The sequence below is a fragment of the Diabrotica virgifera genome, chromosome 10, assembly GCF_917563875.1.
Source record: "Diabrotica virgifera virgifera chromosome 10, PGI_DIABVI_V3a".
Classification (NCBI taxonomy): Eukaryota; Metazoa; Arthropoda; class Insecta; order Coleoptera; family Chrysomelidae; genus Diabrotica; species Diabrotica virgifera.
Genome location: NC_065452.1, coordinates 80,924,946 through 80,942,317, shown reverse-complemented (window position 1 = coordinate 80,942,317; position 17,372 = coordinate 80,924,946). Strand labels below are relative to the sequence as shown.

The following is a 17,372-nucleotide window of genomic DNA, read 5'->3' as shown; positions in this document are numbered from 1 at the left end:
ATTACAACTTTTTGAATCGTTGTATCTCAAAAACGGTGGCTCTTAGGAAAAAAAGTAACAAGACTTTTTTATAGATAATTATCTAATCTATATTTTTTCTAAGTACTAATTTCATTATAAAACTTACCGTTTCGCTGAAAATCGCTAAAAATTATATTTGGTGACCTTTGACCCCGCGTAAATTTTTTAGCTCGGGTCGGATTTATGAGGACTTTTTAGATTTCGTTTATGATGGTATTTTGAACAATCCTGCCAATTTTCAGCTTGATGGTAATTTTTGTAACCTCGGATGTGTAAGTTGACCGGAGTATAAAGGAATCTCATCCGTATTCAATAGAAAGTTCGGCCGCCTGGAAGAGTTAAGAAATCAGCAGCCTAAAGGTGGAAGAGTGCTGCGATTAGAAGATGGTTCTCGATCTTTGCGTTACATGGTGACCAGGAAGCGATACAGACACGCCAAGCTACGAGAACATATGGCATGCTTTAACTAATTTGAAGAAAATCGTGTGTAATTATGACATCAAAAATTTGGCTTTACCAAAAATACACCATGCAGTAGAAAATTTGGATTGGAAGATTCTGAAGGGCATGATTGAAGTGATTTTCAGAGAAATCGGCGTACGAATTACTGTGTGTTGCATGAACCCGAAGATGTCGTACCCTTTAAAGACAGTAGACTGTTATTTCTTTTCTAGGAGTGTATGAGAGCGGAGAGTCCTGTAGATTCCGCCATCCTGGGTCTTCATCTTGCTGAGTTGCTGATCGGGACGTTCAGATCTTAAGAGGGGAGCAGTGTAACAAAAGAGTTTCGAATAGACGCAATAAATGCAAGTACCCGTTCCCACGACTGAAAAGACCCATGCTTACGGAGAACAGTAGGCGTGATGTCAGAGAATTGACCTCACTGTGCTTAGAGATCACAGAAATTTCTAGAAAAGAACCTGTTCCCTTAAGCAGCGCGCCGTGTTTTTTAGAGTTAGTGATATATAGAATTCGGTACTGTAAATTTGTATAAACAAATTTCTATATTTATAAATTCGAACCTCTCGTTTTATTGTTACAGTAAAACCGCTACAATATCATCCATTTGCGTCGCTGTTTGGAATTCAGAAAAATTATCATCTGACTAGAGTACCTCTATTTATATTCTGCTATGCAAAAAAAGAGCCAAAACCAGATGTGAGAACTACAGTACATTGTCAATAATAACACATGTCGTCACTAATAAAATATCGTTGCATATCATCAAAAACAGGTTGAACAGCTCTGACAGCCAGGCAGCGCTAAGGGCTCTGGAAGCACCCAAGATCAGCTCTAAGCTGGTTCTTGAGTGCAAGAAATCTCTGGATGATGTTGCTATAACCAACAGGCTTAGGTTGGTATGGGTACCGGGACACACAGGTGTGGAAGGTAACGAACGGGCTGACGCCCTGGCAAGACGGGGCTCATCCTCTCTGCCTGTAGGACCCGAACCTGTGATTGGAGTGCCCTTCAGTACTGGTCGAGGTAGTCTCAGGGAGCTTCTTCTGCGGAGGTTCCAGGACTCCTGGGCCAATTGTAGAGGTATGAGACAGGCCAGGCTCCACATAGTGGGGCCATCCAAAAGTCTTACAGCCCAACTGCTTCTTCTGGATCGTAGAAGATGCTCCCTGGTGGTCGGTATGCTCACTACTACTAATACTAATTATCGTACATTATAGTACTAATCATATCTTTCATAGTATTAATCATATCTTCTATATTACTAATCATATCTTCTATACAGGGTGTTTCATTGGGAAACGGAAATACTTTAATGGTGAATAGAGGTCACCGAGCCGGTTCTAGATATAGTACATTTTTGCACTACCGACTTTTCTAACCGAGTTACAGGGTGTTTTATCCATTTTGCCCATTTCTTTCCTAAGCCATAACTTTAGAACCACCCTTTATATTTTTTTGATATTTGGTACACATATGTCTCATTCAAAACTCAAACGACCGACATACTAACCATAAGAAAAATCCAGGTCCGGATTAACAAAAAATTATAAAGTAATTGTGACCTTAAAATAACACCCTGTATATTCAAATTTTGAAAATCTGTTTGCATATTTGAAAAGAGCACAAAAAAGTAAGTTTAATGGTTCGCTTCAATTTTTCGGCCAGACAATTTTATGACTTTAATTTTGAAATTATATTGAATTTTTTATTAAACATTAAAGACATTATTAGACATTAAAAAGCAGGTATTATTAACTTTTAGTTATAAATTATTAAAGTTAATGAATTAATACCCATTTTAAAAATATTCAATACTTATTTACCGCATTGGAACGACCCAATTACTAATGACAAGAAAAATCCAGGTCCGGATTAACAAAAAAATATAAAGTAATTGTGACCTTGAACCAACACCCTGTATATTGAAATTTTGAAAATTTGTCTGCGCATTTTAAAAGAGCATAAAAACTGTGATTAAAGGTTCATTTTAATTTTTTCGCCGTTAATTTAATTGAAATTATATTGAAATTTTAAAGAACTCTGAGATTAAAAACCAGGTATTATTAACTTTTAATAATTTAATGTTAATGAATCCATACTTATTTTAAAAATACTTAATACTTATTTACTACGTTGGCTTCATGGATTCTCTAGGTTTGTACAGCTGTATGCACATCATTAAAAATTAGAATTGCGAGAATTGGGATATTTTAATGATTCAGTAAAGAATTAAAAACAAATATATATAATAAAAAAAATTCGTTTAAAGAATTCAACAATTTAACATAAATTAAAAATATTTGAAATATAACAATTGCTCAAAATGTCCGCCATTTTGTTCGATGCATTTCCTTGTTCGTTTTAAAAGATTTCGAATCGATTTTCTAATTACATTGGGATTGTTCTTCATTTTTCTGGCAGCTTCTTGTGACCTTGACAGAATTAATCAATATGATTTCAAAATTGCCGTAATTAAATTATCTGCGCACAAATTTGACATGCACCTTTTAACGCAGTTTTTATGCTCTTTTAAAATACGCAGACAAATTTTCAAAATTTCAATATACAGGGTGTTGTTTCCAGGTCACAATTACTTTATATTTTTTTGTTAATCGGGACCTGGATTTTTCTTGTCATTAGTAATTGGGTCGTTCCAATGTGGTAAATAAGTATTGATTATTTTTAAAATGAGTATTTATTCATTAACTTTAATAATTTATAACTAAAAGTTAATATTATCTGCTTTGTAAAGACAGAGTTCTTAAAAAATTCAATATAATTTCAAAATTAAAGTCATAAAATTGTCTGGCCGAAAAATTGAAGCAAACCATTAAACTTACTTTTTTGTGCTCTTTTCAAATATGCAAACAGATTTTCAAAATTTGAATATACAGGGTGTTGTTTAAGGTCATAATTACTTTATAATTTTTTGTTAATCCGGACCTGGATTTTTCTTATGGTTAGTATGTCGGTCGTTTGGGCTTTGAATGAGACATGTGTGTACACTTCGCGTCAAAAAAAACTGGTACAACTCTTATAACCGAAAATCGTGTTTTTCAAGTTGTGTAAGTTGATCTTGTCACAAGTGTCATTCTAATTTCTAGGGCAACGTTGCCAGTTCAACGAAAACATTATATCAAACTAGGTAAAAACCGGGCTGTGCGACAGACCGCATTTTTTAATATACTAAAAACTAAAACAATTGTAATTTTCCGTCATCTGAATTAAGTATCCATACATTGATTCGTGTTTTATTATAATTTATGAAAATATTTCAATTCAAAAATAATGATAGATAATAAATCTTGACATGACTTTAAATTATTATGTTTAATGTCAAATCGAGAGGTGTGATTGGTTTCTCGTAAATTGTAGGACAAAACTGCATTAAGTTGTGTAGAATAAATAAAACACACTGGAAAAATTAAAAATTTAATTTGGAATTAATACAAAATGAATAACTTTTACAGTGAACAAGTGTGGACTTTAAATATGTATTACAATTCGAAGTATACATTTTAAACGTTATTGTTTTGTATTTAGATTTAGAGCAATTCCGTTATCTGTGATGGCAACAACGAAGTGATTCACGAACAATAATTGTCAGTCTGAACACAGGTTTACATTGGGAAAAAAAAGTGTACCAGTTTTATATGACGCGAAGTGTACCAAATATCAAAAAAATATACAGGGTGGTTCTAAAGTTATGGCTTAGGAAAAAATGGACAAAATCGATAAAACACCCTGTAACTCGGTTATAAAAGTCGGTAGGGCAAAAAATGTAGTATATCTAGAACCGGTTCGGTGACCTCTATTCACCATTAAAGTATTTCCGTTTCCCAATGAAACACCCTGTATAGTACTAATCATATCTTCTATACAGGGTGTAACAAAAATACAGGTCATAAATTAAATCTCGTATTCTAGGACCAAAAATAGTTCGATTGAACCTAACTTACCTTAGTACAAATATGCACCTAAAAAAAGTTACAGCCCTTTGAAGTTACAAGATAAAAATCGATTTTTTCCGATATATCAAAAACTATTAGAGATTTTTTAATGAAAATGGACACGTGGCATTCTTATAGCAGGAACATTTTAAAAATAAATTATAGTTAAATTTGTGCAACCCATAAAATGCAATACTTCTCACCGAATGATTGCCGGTATAAGCAATCCCCCAGTTACTGACCAACGGCTTCGGGCGGATGAGTTGGTGAGTGGTAGGGCCCTCTGTTGTCCTGAGACCGAGAAATCGGTCTCAAAGGCGGAGGAACCAGGAAATGGTCAACGGCATCAGGATGTAGAAGGCCAGGAGAAACCACTACATTAAATATCCTTGTGGATATCTCTAGTACAGCTTCCCATGACAGATAAGGAAACTATACATACATTTAATGATCATGGACTTCGGAATCCAAGATCCGGCAGGGGAGGAAGATCACAACCAGACCACGGGGCCTCTCAGGTCGTCAACACACGAAAACCCCGTGTCGTGGAAATCCACAAGATAGCTACATGGAACGTAACAACTATGTTTGAAGGTGCGAAATTACAAAATATTCAGCTAGAAATGGCCAGACTAGACATTCCTATCCTAGGTATATGCGAGACGAAATGGCTAGGGTCAAACATATTTGAGAGTAATGGATACATTGTATACCACTCGGGAAAGGCAGATGGACCCAGACGTAACGGAGTCGCAATCATTGTCAAAGAAGAAATTCGTAACTGTATCCGAAATTTCGTCCCCTTCAATGATCGTATCATGATGATTCAGCTGCAAAATAAACTACTGAATATTAATATAATACAAGTCTATGCACCAACAGCTGACAAACCTGATGAAGAAATTGAGCAATTCTACAGCCAAATTAAACAAATTCTCCGGAGCACAAAAAAACATGAAGCTACAATTATTATGGGAGACTTCAATTCAAAAGTCGGTGCCGAAATCACACAAGATATAACCGGAAAGTATGGACTTGGAGAAAGGAACGAAAGAGGGCAAAGACTAATACAGTTCTGCCAAGAAGAGAAATGCATTATAGCAAACACTTTGTTTCAGCAACCTAAAAGACGACTATATACCTGGAAATCTCCAGCTGATCAAGAGGGAAAGATAGTCAGAAATCAAATTGACTACATTATCATTAATAGAAGGTTTAGAAACAGTATTACATCTGCAAAAACATACCCAAGTGCAGACGCAGCAACTAACCATAATCTGCTCTGTGCTGGATTCAAACTAAAACTAAAAAGAATAAAAGCCCCCACAACGCAGAAGAAACCTAATGCTCGACTCCTAAGAAATGCCGTAATAGCAGATGAGTTCGGAAATAAGATAAATCGTGAGATTAAAAAACAGTTAGAAAGATCTGAACAAGAAAATATCGGTCAAAATCTAGATATCATGAATTCCGCCATGGTCACCATAGCAAACGAAGTTTTGAAACTAGAAAAAGACCCAATAAAGAAAAAGGATTGGATGACCGATAAAATACTAGACCTTATTCAACAAAGAAGAAATTGGAAAAACAAAGACGAGATTCGGTATAGAGAGATATATCGACAAATAAGATACGAGGTTAAGCGAGCAAAAGAGGACTGGATGGAACAAAGATGTCATGAAATGGAAGAACTGCAAAGAAAACATGACGAGTTTAATATACATAAAAAGCTTAAAGAAATTACCTACACTCAGAGAAAAAGAACTCCTCACTTTATGAGAAACTCCAAAGGTAAAATAATTCTTGACTTGGATGAAAAAAAGGAAGAATGGACTAACTATATAAAAGAGCTCTTCCTGGATACGAGGCCACCACTTAACACCACAAAGTATACGAATACTGCTCCTAGTGTTTTAAAAGCGGAAGTAGAGAAAGCCATCAAACAGAGCAAAAATGGGAAATCTCCAGGCCCTGACCAAATACCATCAGACTGGCTCAAACTTCTGGATGACGACAATGTCTCACAACTAACAAACATTTATAACCATATATACGAGACTGGAATGATGCCACAGATATGGTTAGAGTCTACATTTATTCCACTCCCAAAAAAACCTAATACATCATCATGTAAAGACTTTAGACTCATTAGTCTCATGAGCCACTCTCTCAAACTACTTCTTAAGATAATTCTTAATAGAATCAAGCAGAAATGTGAAGAGACAATGGGAAACAAACAATTCGGTTTCAGAGAAGGATTGGGAACAAGGGAAGCTTTGTTCTCAATGTTAACATTACTTCAACGAGCATGGGAAGTACAGAAACCAATTTACGTCTGCTTTATAGATTTTGAGAAGGCGTTTGATAGGGTTCAACATGATAGGTTGTTTCAATATCTAGAAATTTTTACAACATCTATATTGGAATCAAGAAGCTTCTATTCTGGTAGACGGCAAAGAAACAGACAAAATTTGCATTCAAAGAGGTGTCAGACAGGGTTGTGTGTTATCCCCAACTTTGTTTAACGTATACTCAGAAATAATTTTTAATGAAGCCTTGGAAGACAATGTGGAGTTCGAATCGGGGGTGAAACTATTAACAACATCAGATATGCAGACGACACCGCGATCATGGCTGAAAACATCGAAGATCTTCAATTCCTTATAGATCGAGTCACTAGAGAATGCTCCAATAACGGACTTAACATACCCTAATAGCACAAGGACGTCCAATGGACGTCCATTGGACGACCTTCACGGACTTTAGGGACGTCCATTGGACGTCCGTTTTCGTCCGAGGAACGTCCTTTATACGTCCTATTTTGGTCCAAATGTCGCGCTACCGAACGTCCATTGGACGTCCATCTAAGGTCCGAGGGGACGTATATTGGACCTTAATCGGACGTAATTTGGACCTTGATCGGACGTCCTAGGGGACGTAAATTGGACCTTAATCGGACGTAAATTGGACCTTAATCGGACATAAATTGGACCTTAATCGGACGTAAATTGGACCTTAATCGGACATAAATTGGACCTTAATCGGACGTAAATTGGACCTTAATCGGACGTAAATTGGACCTTAATCGGGCGTAAATTGGACCTTAACCGGACGTAAATTGGACTTTAATAGGACGTAAATTGGACCTTAATCGGACGTAAATGGGACCTTAATCGGACGTAAATTGGACCTTAATCGGACGTAAATTGGACCTTAATCGGACGTAAATTGGACCTTAATCGGACGTAAATTGGACCTTAATAGGACGTAAATTGGACCTTAATCGGACGTAAATGGGACCTTAATCGGACGTAAATTGGACCTTAATCGGAAGTAAATTGGACCTTAACCGGACGTTCTAGGGGACGTGAATTGGACCTTAACAGGACGTCCAATTTTGGTCCAAATGCCACGTTACCAAACGCCCAATGGAGGTCCACTTAACATCCGAAGGGACGTTCGGTGGACGTCAATTGGGCCTTCATAGGACGTCCCAGTTTGGTCCAATGTCTTGCTGCCGAACATCCATCTAATGTCGTGGGAAATAAAAAATATATTTTTTAAGAAACTTATATTACATCTTATATTAAATTACAATTATTGGATATTACATTATTTACATTAAATTACAATACACTTCTCCAAGAAATTAACGCACCACCTTAAATATGGGGTATTTTTTATGTCTCGTATTTCCTAAACCTGTTGTTTCATCTAAGTGATTTTTTTATAATATTATAGCCTAGGCTATAGGTTACCTCCTTAAGCTTGTCATGCACAGGGAGCTATGCTGTAATATATGTACATTATATCATATCGCTCTCTATAGTAATGAGTGAGCCTGCAGACAGAAAACAAATGGTTCCATATGTGCAGGCTCACTCATTACTATAGAGTGTGATGTGATATAATATATATTACAGTATAGCTCCCCGTGCATGACAAGCATAAGGAGGTACTTAACCTATAGCCTAGGGCCTAGGCTAGAATATTATAAAAAAATCACTTAGATGCAACAACAGGTTTAGGAAATTCGAGACATCAAAAATGCCCAATTTTTAAGGTGGTGCGTAATCGGCTGTATATACAGGGTGTAACAAAAATACACGTCATAAATTAAATCACATATTCTGGGACCAAAAATAGTTTGAATGAACCTAACTTACCTTAGTACAAATATGCACATAAAAAAAGTTACAGCCCTTTGAAATTACAAAATGAAAATCGATTTTTTCGATTATATCGAAAACTATTAGCGATTTTTTATTGAAAATGGACATGTGGCAGTATTATGGCAGGAATATCTTAAAGAAAAATTATGGTGAAATTTGTGCACCCCATAAAAATTTTATGGGGGTTTTGATCCCTTAGATCCTCCCAAACTTTTGTGTATGTTCCAATTCAATTTTATTATTGTGGTACCATTAGTTAAATTCAATATTTTTGTTTCTTAGTATTTTTCAGATAAGGCAGTTTTTATCGAGTTGCGACTTCTTTTTTAACATGTCTACATAAAAATTTTATGGCGGTTTTGTTCCTTTAAACCCCCCAAATGTTTGTGTACGTTCCAATTAAACTATTACTGAGGTACCATTAGTTAAACAGAATGTTTTTAAAACTTTTTTGCCTCTTTGTATTTTTTCGATAAGGCACATTTTATCGAGATCTGGCTTCTTTTTTAATATGGTTCAAAATATCCCTAAAAATGTAAAGCATAAATAAGTCTGCATATTATTACCAAGTCTCCATAATCGTACTTAACCATATACAAATATGTGGTGGATTTGACAAATATTCAAAATATTTCGATAAAAATTGACTTTTCGAAAAAGCAATAAGAGGCAAAAAAGTTTTTAAAACGTGTTTAAATGGTACTACAATAATAATTAAATTGAAACGTGCACAAAAGTTTGGGGGGGTTTAAAGGAACAAAACCCCCATAAAATTTTTATGGGGTGTCCAAATTTTACTATAGTTTTTTCGTAAGATACTGCTGCCATAATAATGCCACATGTCCATTTTCAATAAAAAATCTCTAATAGTTTTCGATATATTGGAAAAAATCACTTCATCTTGTAACTTCAAATGAATGATAAAGGCACAGAGACTTAGATGGCGAGGTCACATTGAAAGGATGCCAAACACGAGGACTCCAAAAATGGTACTAAACTACACTACAGCTTCAAGAAAGAGAAGAGGAAGGCCGAAAAATAGATGGAAGCAAGAGGTCGAAAAAGATTTGGAAAGAATGGTGCTACAGGGTCAGAAAAGAAAAATGAATAACAGGAAGGAATGGAGAAAAATCACATATCAAGCCAGAGAAGATCTCAGTACATAAAGAAACGTGAAAATGAAGAAAAAAAACAAACTTTTCAAGCCATGTACCTCTAAGACCCTTGGTGCTATTATATATATATATATAACTTCAAAGGGCTGTAACTTTTCTTGTGTGCACATTTGTACTAAGGTAAGTTAGGTCCAATCAAACTATTTTTGGTCCCAGAATATGTGATTAAATTTATGACCTGTATTTTTGTTACACCCTGTATATATCTACATACTTCATCTAATTTACTAACTGTTGCGCGTCATCCGCGTCGTAGCCTGTGAGGTTGCATGATACCAACACGAAATATTTAGGCGGTAGGTGTGTTCTTTTTTAGAATCACTTTGCCGAGTACACTGGAATTACAGCCACTAGACATATTTTATTATATACGCGTAGAAATAATATTTGAAGATTTCTATTAATGTTAACCTAAAGAAATACACAATAATATGTTTCATTTAATTTGTATAAATGGATTATAAAGCGTTTTTATGAAGCAGATTTGTTCGGATCACACTGTAACTGTAATCGAACGAAGGTGATATTTTAGAATAAATTGGTAACAATTATTTGACAGTTACAGTGATGACACTTCATATTTTGTTAATATTCTTTACTATAAGTATCTGTTTTATTTATTATATTTACTGTTTTTATTATTTACTTTACTATAAAAAGATCCTCTACTATAAAAATATAAATTTCACCTAATTTTATAACGACTTGGAATAATCGAGGTATCTGACAACTTCTTTAGTTGTTATTGTAGACATACTTATACAAAGAAACCTACCGGCTTTTTGCCAAGAGTTCGGAGCCGTTTTTTAATTATTAACAATGCAGTGCAAAAACTCTTGCACTGCAAATCTTAAAAGATTATAACTTAATTCTTGTTCTCTATTTCTTAAGTTTTTACTTATTTACATTGAATATTAATTTGTTTTGTTGTATAATCCACGTTTACAATAATTATGTGACATATTTGATTTAAAATGGATTCAGGATCTTTTTATACTTTGGCAACTATGTCAACTTAGATCTCTGGCGTAGATAATGACGTGCAACAGTAAGTAAATTAGATGGACTGTAGGTTATATTTGGTTCTTGGGACATCAAAGTATATTTTTTAGACATTCTTAGTCACTGATGTGACATACCTCCGATTTGTTTTTTCATGAGTTTTGTAAGAGAGACTAAAAACTTTTTTTATAGTCACCTCCTGTTTTCATATATTTTTTGACATGTTTTGTAGTAAATTCAACTATCTATTTACTACAAAACATGTGAAAGCAGATGATCCTAAAAATGGTTTTTCGTCTCCTACAAAATTCATGAAAAAGCAGATAGGAGAATTATTGTACATTACAATTCTCTGATGTTTGGGAAAAAGGGCTTAAGTCAGAATTGCACATCGATAATGTTTTGATGATTTCTACAGTACTGTAGTAGATTCTACTGTACATACAGTTTTTTTCTGGTCCAGAAATCATCAAAACATTATCAATGTGCAATTCTGACTTAAGTCCTTTTTGCCAAACATAAAAAAACAATCTGGTCATAACTGACCAATGAGCAATTTTAATTTAGCCTAAATTACTACTGTTTCTTAAAATGAAGAGCTTACCCCATAGCTTCTCTTATCTAATCTAACAAGATCGTGCACTATTCTAACATACACAGGCACAGCACACAAGCACTATGCTCCGTTTTTCACTATCACCTATTACTCAAACTAGTTCAAAAGGATTTGTCCTCTTCAATCTTCTAGTTTGCCCAGTAGTATCGAGGAGCTGGATTTCCTCGATATTCTTGAACTCATGAAGTTGATGCTCGTGACCCTGCTATCTTCTTGATATTTGTTGATAATGTAATAACTTATTATGCATGGACAATGTGGACTTTCGTCCAACTAGCCAATACACTTTTTATATCTCTCTTTTGCCTTTCATAGCCACAAGGCTATACATTTCCTTCTTGGTTTTTTTTTGTAGGCCACTTTCAGCTGATTCTAAAAAAAATTAAAATGAACGGTAATTTTTCTATTCTTTACAATTAAAAATCAAAAGAAATAGGTACCTATTTACAGGTAATAATATGCATGTATAAATGATTCGTTTCATAAAGAATAAAGAAAATTGAAAACGGATTTTATAATACTTACAAAATTGTTTAAACAAGAGATCTAGCCAGTGCCCAGAGCAAAAACTAGCAGACAGTACAGCAAAAAAGCCACTAATTTCCATTTCCCACACCCCCTTATCGATGCATTTTTTTCCAATCAAAATTTTTACTTTTTTACTAAATTTTTAGGTTATCGGTTATGTTATGAAAATGAAATGTGATGACCAATGACCACGAGACGCTACATAGATACTCGCGCGGCAAATTTGAAAATGAACGCAAATTGAACAGTACAATAAATGGCCTCTCTTAAAATCTTGTAATGGAAAATTTTACCCCTCCAGGAAGACATTGTACTATGTTCATAGAATATCTTGTGGTAACTTTCCACCCATAATTTAATCAGATAGATGTTCAGGGAATAGAACGGTAGTACCTACATTCCTGGAATGTTTTGTGTTGTTAGGATTAAACTTTTATTTTATTTATTCTTGAATATTTCCTATTGTTAAACATTGTAACCAATAATTTACAAATAAGATTTTCATTACATTACATAAAATCAAAAACATTTTTTGGATATTAAACTATATAGTTTGTTTATAATTGTAATAATTGTATATACAATTTTGAATTAAGATTTAATCTTTTCGATTTAAACTACAGTAAAACCTGTGTTACCGGCCCCCTGCAAACACCGGCCACCTGTACTAACGGTCAGTTTAAAAATTCCCCAAACCAATTACAGTAAAACCTGTCAGTAACGGCCACTAAAAATGAAAAAGCTATTGGCCGATATAGAAAGGTGACCGGTATTGCCAGTTTTTGTAGTCTAGATATAATTGGTTTGGGGAATATTTAAACTGGCCGTTAGTACAGGTGGCCGATTTTATCAGGTGGCCAGTAACACAAGTTTTACTGTATATCTAGACTACAAAAACTGGCAATAACGGCCACCTTTCTATATCGGCCAATAGTTCTTTCATTTTAGTGGCCGTTACTGACAGGTTTGACTGTATTTCATTAACGTAAAGTTAACGAGTAAGTTAATATTTTATTGAATTATTTTGCTATTTGATCCCGTAATTGGTATAATGTGTCCAATATAATATATACGCGTTCATAAAACGTCCGTATTTCGTCCAGTATGGACGTCCAAAGGACGTTCAACGTCGGACGTCCAAAGGACGTCCATATTTATTCCGTCCGAAGGACGTCCATATTTATTCCTTCCGAAGGACGTCCAAAATGGGACGTCCGTTTATAGTCCATGGACGTAAGGACCAAAAATGGACCTATTTTGGACGTCCAACGGACGTCGTGTGCTATTAGGGTAAATGCAACAAAGACAAAGTTACTTGTGGTTAGTAAACAAGACGTCGGCCCTATGCAACTAATTGTCAGTGATGAATCAATAACAAAAGTTAACCATTTTAAATACCTAGGATGTTGGATAAACGAGACACGAAATCCGGATGAAGAAATTAAAACTTGTATAGAAATTGCAAGAGGAGCATTTATGAAACTTAGATCTATTCTGAGCAACTCTCAGCTGAACTTACAACTAAGAATCAAGTTCCTAAAATGTTATGTGTATCCTGTATTACTAATGGATGTGAAACCTGGATCATGAAGGTTAACATGATGAACAAATTAGAAGCCTTTGAGATGTGGTCGTATCGTAGAATGCTCAGAATATCTTGGGTTCAACGCATTTCTAACAGAGAAGTCTTAAACAGAGTAGGTCAAGGTGAAGGTGACTTAATAAAGATGATAAAAAAGAGAAAGCTTGAATATCTGGGGCATATAATGAGAGGTAGCAGATACAGGATGCTGCAGTTAATACTCAATGGAAAGATGGACGGAAAAAGAGGAATTGGTCGAAAGAAATATTCATGGCTCCGAAACCTTCGTCAATGGACTGGCTTATCGGCAGATCAATTGTTACATGCCGCACAAGATCGAGAACGATATCGGCAAATTGTTATGGAAGCTACCCACGCCTAAATTTGGGCACGGTACTTAAAGAAGAAGAAGAACCCATAAAAATTTTATGGGGTTTTGTTCCCTTAAACCCCCCAAACTTTTTTGTACGTTCCAATTAAATTACTATTGGGGAACCATTAGTTAAACACAGTAGCGTACTGATAGACCCGCGGGCCCTGGTTCCAGTTTTGATGCGGGCCCCCGCCCATTAATGCGCCCCCCCCCCCAATTATGCAGGCCCCCCGCCCAATAAAAACACATTGTATATTAAAAGTTTTTATTAAACATTAAATATAAATCATCATATATTTTTTATAAAAACTCAGCTAATTTAAAACAGTAAATTAATATTAATCCTATCGTTTTTCATACCAACGGAAGAGTTCTGATACGTACCTGTTAGTTCAGTTGTCCTTACTTTTGTTTTAGACCAGGGCGCATCTGTAAAAATATTAGTACATTTGGACGTTGAGAGGTGACTCAAACTTTTTGGCAGAAATTGCTTGAAAGTAGCTCAAATAATAACATTTGAGTTATCCTCCCACTCAAAAAGGTCCGGAACATTGTTTAAATAATCAAAATGTCAAAAAATGAAGGAAAAATTCGATTTTTTCTTCATTTTTTGTTCATAACATTAAACATATTCATTTCCATTTCCGAGAAAAGTTGTACTGACATAAAAGTTGCGTAATTAAATTTCCTACAATATAGGATTGGTTAAAAATTTTAAAAATTGTCACCCTTGTTGCAAAATAGCAATAATAGCGAAAAAACCATAAAAAAACAAGTATTTGCATTTCACGTTTTTCAACCATATTATGCTACACTTAGGACCTTCATATTTTACCTAAAAAACTTTATGATATAATAAAATAATACTGTGAATTTCAGTAAGACCGGGTCAATAGATTTTGCAAAATAAATTTTGCAATCCAGCTTTGGCAAAAAAAATTATTTTTTCAAAATGTTACAGGACCAAAAATAAAGCAAACAGCAAGTTGAATTTTCTACTACTTATAGAACAATACTTTACCTTTCATCTGCAATTTGCAAAATTAAAATCGGGTAACTACCAAGGCGTCAGGAATTTTTTTAAATAAACAATAATTTTTGGTGCTACGCGTAGGACAGCGGATAGTTTGCTCTGATTGGGCATTCCAATGACCTTTGATAATTATTGATACATTTTAAATTTTAGTACATTTCGATATAAATAAATGATACCAAAAAAATGATTTTATTAACGTTTCGACGCCCAAGTCATTTTTTTGGTAAAATTGTGACTTATTTCCCATTAAAAGTAATTTATTATAAAAATGCCACAAGAAAATAGCTTCAGAACAATAAATAAATAAATTTGTTTATTGCAAAATAAAAACACATACTCTGTCTTTTGAAATAACACTTTTTTAGCAATTTTTTACCTTTTTTTTGTTCATATATTTTAACTTAGAGAATAAAAGTTTATTATTTTTAAACATATGCAATTGTTTAAACAATATTTCACAAACAATAATCAAATCAGTTTGATTTTTGTGGAATTAAAATATTAAAATACAACAAACTATAGAGGAACAAAATATAGAGGAAGAAAATAATATAATAGATAAAGATTGGAAGAAATTTTGGTGGAAATCAACTTGTGTGAATCGAACACCGCTATCCTGCGTGTAGCACCAAAAATTAATGTTTATTTAAAGAAATTCCTGACGCCGTGGTAGTTAATCGATTTTAATTTTGCAAATTGCAAATGAAAGGTACAGTACTCTTCTATATGTAAAAAAAATTTAACTTGTTATCTCCTTTATTTTCAGTCCTGCGACATTTTGAAAAAATGAATTTTTTTGCGAAAGCTGGATTGCAAAATTTATTTTTCAAAACCTATTGAACCGATCTTAATGAAATTTACAGTAATGTTTTATTATATTATACAGTTTTTCTGAATAAAATATGAAGTGTAGCATAAATGGTTGAAAACGTAAAATGCGAACACTTGTTTTTTTATGGTTTTTTCGCCATTTACTGCTATTTTGCAACAAGAGTGACAATTTTTAAAGTTTTTAACCAATCCTATGCTGTAGGAAATTTAATTACGCAACTTTTATGTCAGTGCAACATTTCTCGAAAATGAATACTTTTAAAGTTATAATCAAAAAACGAAGAAAAAAATCCAATTTTTTCTTAATTTTTTGACATTTTGATTATTTAAACAATGTTCCGGACCTTTTTAAGTGGGAGGATAACTCAAATATTATTATTTGAGTTATTTTAAAGCAAATTCTGCAAAAAAAAATTGAGTCATCTCTCAACGTCCATCTCAAAACAGATGCGCCCTAGACTATTTATATTTATTTCAGTTATCAAGAATTATTAATTAAAAGTAAAAGCTAAAGAATGATGATGCTATAAATACAAACAAAAGAAGCATCTTTCGTCGAGTTTATTGACTGGGGATTAGGCATTTTTATAACCCTGCCAAAAGTATAAAACTTGCAATGACTGTGTCAATTTGCAAAATTTTACAACTTTCTAGTTTACAACTAATCCGTGAAACGTGCAGATATAAATATAAGTTTTTGAGTAAAACTGTACCTACAGGCGGTAATTCTTTACATGTGTTGAAACCAGAACTTGCGTTTTAGTCACTTTGTTTTAGTAGGTAAAACAAGTACAGAACCTTCCAAAAATTAGTTTTCCTTGTGTCTATTATTAATTTTGTTTTCAAATTTTTTGATAAATAGGTATTCTTCGTTTTTATTTATAAATAACTACACAAAAATAAAAATTTATTAAGGAGTTACATTTTCTATTGTGTACTTGAGTAGTGCAAAATGTCCCTATCAAATTAGAAAAAAAAAGCAAACAGCGCGCTAGAGCGGGCCCCTGCGGGACCCCGGCCCTGGTTCCGCGGAACCCTGCTCAGTACGCCACTGGTTAAACACAATGTTTTTAAAACTTTTTTGCCTCTTAGTACTTTTCAAAAAAGCTAGTTTTTATCTAGATATTTTGAATATTTGTCAAATCCACCACATATTTGTATACTGTTACGTACGATTGTAGAGACCTGGTAATATTATGAATTTTTTTTTATAAATTATAGTTTGAGGTATATTTTGAACCAAATTAGAAAAGAAGCCACATCTCGATAAAAGGTGCCTCATCGGAAAAATACTAAGAGACAAAAAAGTTTTAAAAACATCCTGTTTAACTAATGGTACCGCAATAATAGTTTAATTGGAGCGTACACAAACATTTGGGGGGGTTCAAAGGCACAGAACCCCCATAAAATTTTTATGTAAACATATTAAAAAAGAAGCCGTATCTCGATTAAAACTGGTATATCGAAAAAATATTAAGAAACAAAAAAGTTTTAATAACATTGTGTTTAACTAAGGATACCACAATAATAATTTAATTGGAACGTACAAAAAAGTTTGGGGGGGTTTAAGGGATTAAAACCCCCATAAAATTTTTATGGGGTGTACAAATTTAACTATAATTTA

At 33.9% G+C, this 17,372-nt stretch overlaps 1 long non-coding RNA gene across 1 annotated transcript; it reads right to left on the bottom strand.

The window, feature by feature from the left end:
* Positions 1 to 9,424: 9,424 nt before the first annotated feature.
* On the bottom strand, positions 9,425 to 12,403 carry LOC114342620 (uncharacterized). Its single transcript, XR_003654399.2, has 2 exons — positions 11,924 to 12,403; positions 9,425 to 11,770 (listed from the first exon to the last, which is right to left on the bottom strand). It is a non-coding gene; the product is annotated as an uncharacterized LOC114342620 (long non-coding RNA).
* Positions 12,404 to 17,372: the final 4,969 nt, after the last annotated feature.